General features: G+C 33.5%; 1 non-coding gene across 1 annotated transcript; it reads right to left on the bottom strand.

Annotated features, from left to right (window-relative positions):
• Positions 1-515: 515 nt before the first annotated feature.
• LOC114692430 lies at positions 516-676 on the bottom strand. Its single transcript, XR_003734413.1, has one exon. It is a non-coding gene; the product is annotated as a U1 spliceosomal RNA (small nuclear RNA).
• Positions 677-5,434: the final 4,758 nt, after the last annotated feature.

Genomic DNA, 5,434 nt, shown 5'->3' with positions numbered 1-5,434 from the left:
TTTCCATCCTCCCTCCATCTCTCTCTTCCTCCTCTTTCTCTGTTTTCTTCTCTGTCTATCTGACCCTCTCTTTTTTCTCTCTCTCTCTGTGTCTGTGTGTGTGTGTTTGTGTTTATTACTCTTTTATGTGCATGAGTGTTTTCATCATTTATATGCAACATGTATGTGTAGTGTCTTTGGAGGCTAGAAGAAGACATTGGATCATCCAGAGCTAAAGTTATAAGCTGTTGTAAGCTGCCCAACTGGGAATTGAACCCAGGTCCTCTTGGAGAACAAGTGTTGTCAATTTCTGAGCCATCTCTCTAGAATCCTAGAATACAGTTTTGATGTAAATAATACATGGATTTGAATTTGTTCCCTGTTGATTTATTCAGATTTCGAATAAAATTTTACATATTATTGAAGTCCAACGGTATTTAATTTATGCTCCAATGACCATAAAATGTTTATGCTAACACTGTCTTCCAAAAATCTGTGTTTTTTGGGTTTTTTTTGTTCCTTCTCTTTTCTTTTCAGGGAAGAGTACAAATGAGGCCACCACTACAACAAATTCTGCAATCAGTTGCCCTGCATTTGGAGAAATTACAAGGGTCAATGCAATTTGAGTACAATGGATAAACCTTGCACTAGGAAAACCATCTTCACTGTCATGGTATCTCCCCTGCCAGGTAAGTGCTGTTGGTTGTTTTTACTCTTTGTGGGGGCCTGCCACCCAGCTCCCAAGTAAATGCACAAGGAGGCATATTAGTACTTCTGAATGCATGTCTGGCTTTAGCTTGGCTTACTTTTGCCAGCTTTCCTTAACTTAAATTATTCCATTTACCTTTTACCTCTGGGCTTTTCCCATTCTCTTACTTCTGTAAATCTATTACTCTAGCTTGTTGTGCATCTGGGTGGATGGCCCCTGATGTCCTCCTTCTTCCCTGGTTCCTTGATCTCTTCTGCCAGATTTCATCCTCTATATATTTTCTCTGCCTGCCAGCCCTGCCTATCCTTTCTCCTGCCTTGCTGTTGGCCAGTTCTTTATCAGACCATCAGGTGTTTTAGACAGGCACAGTATCACAGCTTCACAGAGTTAAACAAGTGCAACTTAAAAAAAAAGTAGCACACCTTAAAATAATACTCCACAACAGGTAAGTATGTGATTTTCCCCCTTTTACCATCAAGAGCAGTTTATCATTGTCCCAAGGTAGCTCCTTAGTCAGGTGTTACTAGGTTGGTCAGCATACAATGTAATCATCTTTCTATTCTGATCGAACAGACAACTACTAATATTAAAACAATAGCTCAAATGTTACTTATGATGCTACTTAAATCTCCTATAATCATAGATTTTATAGAATAATTCATATATAAACTAAATGAGGTTTAAAAATACAAATTGGCTAAAAAGTATGTGTCTCGTCTGAAACTGTGTTGAAAGAATTAAGAAAATGTTTTGACAAAGGGAACATTCACAAAGTCATAGGAAAGACAGATGACAAACATGGACAATGTTGTATTAATTCTACCTTAAGCACTTAGAAATACTGAATTTTTAAGATGAATTACATTATGCCCAAAATTAGTTAGCTCATTGTTTTTATTTAAATATAATTAATTAGATAATTTGGATCAAAATATAAAGGAAGTTTTATAATCCTTCAGAGAACAAGATATAATCTCTTTCTAGTATTTCCCAAGAATTAATGGAAATGAAGACTCAGTAAATGGTTGGTTAATTGTTTGCTTACAAATCATCTATAAATGCAGAGCAATAATTAAAACTATGTTTATTTTATCCTAAATAATAAATAACTACACACCTATGATTTAATGCCCAGGGAAATGGATCATCAGGTGAAATACTTGATGCACAAGCATTAGGACCCAAAACCCATGTAAAGCTATGTGTGTTAAAGCACATCTTAAAGAAAAAAAGATCCTGGGCTCTCAATGAACAGTATTATAGATGAAAAGAAGTTGTTAATATAAAGTTCCAGGTGCAGTGAAAAACTCTGCCTCAAAAACCATGTTCAGAATTATTTTTAGAAATATTTGATTACTATTGCAAATAAAAACTATCAACAGACTATATGATATAAGAAGGATACACCTGGGAAATGATAGAGATGAAGAGAAATTGTAGTCTTAGCTAACTGGGAATGCATTATTCTCATTTTAAAGTGAGAAAGGGACAAAAAAGATAGATAAATTGGCATATAAGCAATGAATACATAGATTGATGATAGGTACATGATAGATCAACTGGTATGACAATCAAACTCTATAAAAATCCAGGAAAATAAGTCAAGTGCAAGGGGTATGTACACAGGAGGGACCCAATTTTCTTTCCCTACAGAATAATCCATGGAAGTCTTTCTGACAAGATACTTTTGGTGACATTTATGAAAGAATGAAATAGAAACCAAGGTTAGATTTACATGCTGTGTGTATCAACTGACTAAATGAATGCAAGCTTAAGCATGAGCCATGTACAATTGGTAAAATGTTAAAAGGAAGAACTGAACAAATGAAGAAATCTTAATTAGATTGTCAAGAATAATGACAAAGAGCTTTGCCCTCAAGATATATAATTCTGATGAAATTAATAAGTTGTATGTATTGGATGGGTTGAAAGTAAATGACTTTTAATGGGGTTATGATGAAAGTAAAACTTCTTTCATCTAAATTATTTAAAACATTTCTATTACCTAATAAAATATGATTTCAAGGGTTGCCAATGATATTCAATAAATGGATTATGTTGCTGATATGGTAAATAGAGATGATTGTATAATTCTGACAGAAATGTATATCAATGGCAAATAATTACAGTATTTAATATTTCATTAAGGACAATAACTGAAGTAATCATGGACCTTAAGGAGAAAACATTAATGTTCAATAGTCTTTGACAATGCTTGCTCTTTAAGACTTTGTTCAAATTATTTTAAAGAAGAAAACATAAGCAATGCAATTTTTCATGCTGAAAAATGAAATAAAATATTTTTAAAAATATTTTTATGACATGTATAGATATGGAATCACACATTGTGATAAAAAGTGTACTGGGTCAGTTAGGTGATGTCTAAGGAAGATCAGAAAACTTGAACATGGAAGTGAAAATTACTAAAAATAAAGTATAAAGTAAAAAAATCAATCAACTGGAATTACTTACCTGAGAATTTGTGCCATTGTAGAGTAATATAAAGTTGTTAAACAACTGTGTAATTGGAGTACAAGGAGAAGAGAGAGTGTGAAAGCAGAAAAAAGTTATAGTAAAGGCTAAAATTTTTCCAAATGTAATAGAAACCATATACCAACAGATCCTCTAGACCTACACTCATACAATGCATCCAAACAACCTCCTGTCTTTTCTCACCCACTCCTCTTCCCAATCCCCCCACACCTCCATTCTTCTCAGTTCCCCCCATTTTTCCTCTTCCCCAAATCCAATGCACCTCTGTTTCCCTTCAGAAATGAGCAGACCTCCCAGTAATATCAATGCAACTTGTCATAACAGGATGAAATAAGACTAGCCATATGCCCTGGTATCAAGCTTGTGTAAGGCAACCCAGTAAGAGGAATTAGGTTCCAGGAGCAGACAACAGAGTAAGAGATACCAACACTCCCACTGTTAGGAATCCAACCAAAAGCTCAAGCTAAATAACCACAGCATGCATGCAGAAATTCTTCATTGAAAAATGAAGATGTAGTTTATAATCCCAGTAGCCAGAGGGCTAAGGCAAAAATAAATGAGTTGAGGCCAGCCAGGGCTACATATTGAAGGACTATGTGACATCAACCCCATTTAAATAAGATTCTCCCATTTACTGATGGCTCATACCTTTAATCCCAGCACAGGGGAAGTAAAGAAACACTGGTATCTGCATGTTCCTATCCAGCCAGGGTGACATTGTGAGATCCTGATGCTAAATAAGCAATGTAATTTTTAATTTAAAAAGTTGGAAGTTGTCTTTCAGAATATTTTAGGGTCTAATGAGACTGCTCAAAACATAAAATATTCCTCATATAGATGTATAAAGAAAATCATTAAATACACTAAATTTCAAATGTTTGCTTGTGTAGACTGAAAATGGCAATGGAGACAATGCAAAATATCTTCCAGAGATAAACACAGAATGATTTCAAAGAAGGTCCTTTCTCTGTGCACATCTTAAAGTCTTCACTTCCTTTAAAGGAAACCAAATATTGATCACCTTTGAATCTAAGACTGTCCATCAAGCATGAAGAAAATTTATATTTAAGATGCTTACTGAATAAAGGTATGAATTAATGACTATAATACCTTATATGTGAAGAAAAATCTAGACTTCAAAGGTCTTTTTTTTTTTTAAATTCATTCCTCTAGTTGTTTGTAATGATATCTCTTGTGTCAGGTTGGATGGTTTTCAAATGAAAACTGGTGTCTACTTTTCTCAAGTCAACAGTTTCTAATACTTACTGAAATAAAGAAGACTGACGAAGGCATTTGTGTGATATTTACACCTCGGATAAAGAAAGGGAAGTTTGAGCATTTGAGAAGTTGCCTTTTTGGAAAATGTCTAATGAGTTTTGAAGAAAAACATTTGGCTACCCTCAATTTCAGAAAATAAAATTAAAATCTTCTATAAAGACAAATATTCATTAAGTTCACTCATTTTTAACATACATGCAATAAAGCAAAATATAGTATTCATAAATGACTGGTGAATTTAATGTTTAATGTTAATTATTGTGAATTATGGGGGAAATAGCCTGGAATTCAAGAACACAGTTTTATAAAGATAATTTGGTGCAAATATTATTTCCATGAATGGAGAACTTAAGTTTCATTCAACTACATGTCTCCAATAATTGCAGAATAACTAAGTGATACAACACATTTTAAATTAAAGCTATTATAAAAAGATTTTTAAAATGACACGAGCCTTTATTTTTACTTTAATATATAACATTTCTTTACGCGGTAGAGGAAGTTAAAACATAACATATAAATACATATGAATGAAAAAACAGTAATATATTTTTCATTGAAAAATGAATGGATACTATATATCAAAATAATTTCAAGTTTTGTCATAGAGCAAATCTCAATTTTCTGTTTTACAATTATCTTAGCTTGGGTTTCTATTGCTGTGAAGAGACATCATAATCATGGCAACTCTTACAAAAGAAAACATTTAATTGGGACTGTCTTATACCTTCAGAGATTTAGTCCATCATCATCATGGCAAAGAATATGGCCATAGGAAGACAGATGTGGTACTGGAGAAAGATTTGTGAGTTCTACATCTTTCTCCACAGGCAGAAGGATACTGGTTACTACACTGGACATAGCTTGAACATATTAGACCTCAAAGAAAGTGTGGATAAAGTGTGTCACTGTGGGAGTAGGTTTTGAGGTCTCCTATTCTCAAGCTATACCTAGTATGACAGTCCACTTCCTATT

Source organism: Peromyscus leucopus, chromosome 10 (assembly GCF_004664715.2).
Source record: "Peromyscus leucopus breed LL Stock chromosome 10, UCI_PerLeu_2.1, whole genome shotgun sequence".
Lineage (NCBI taxonomy): Eukaryota > Metazoa > Chordata > Mammalia > Rodentia > Cricetidae > Peromyscus > Peromyscus leucopus.
Note: the sequence above shows the minus strand (reverse complement) of the source record. Positions and strands in the feature narration are given on the sequence as shown.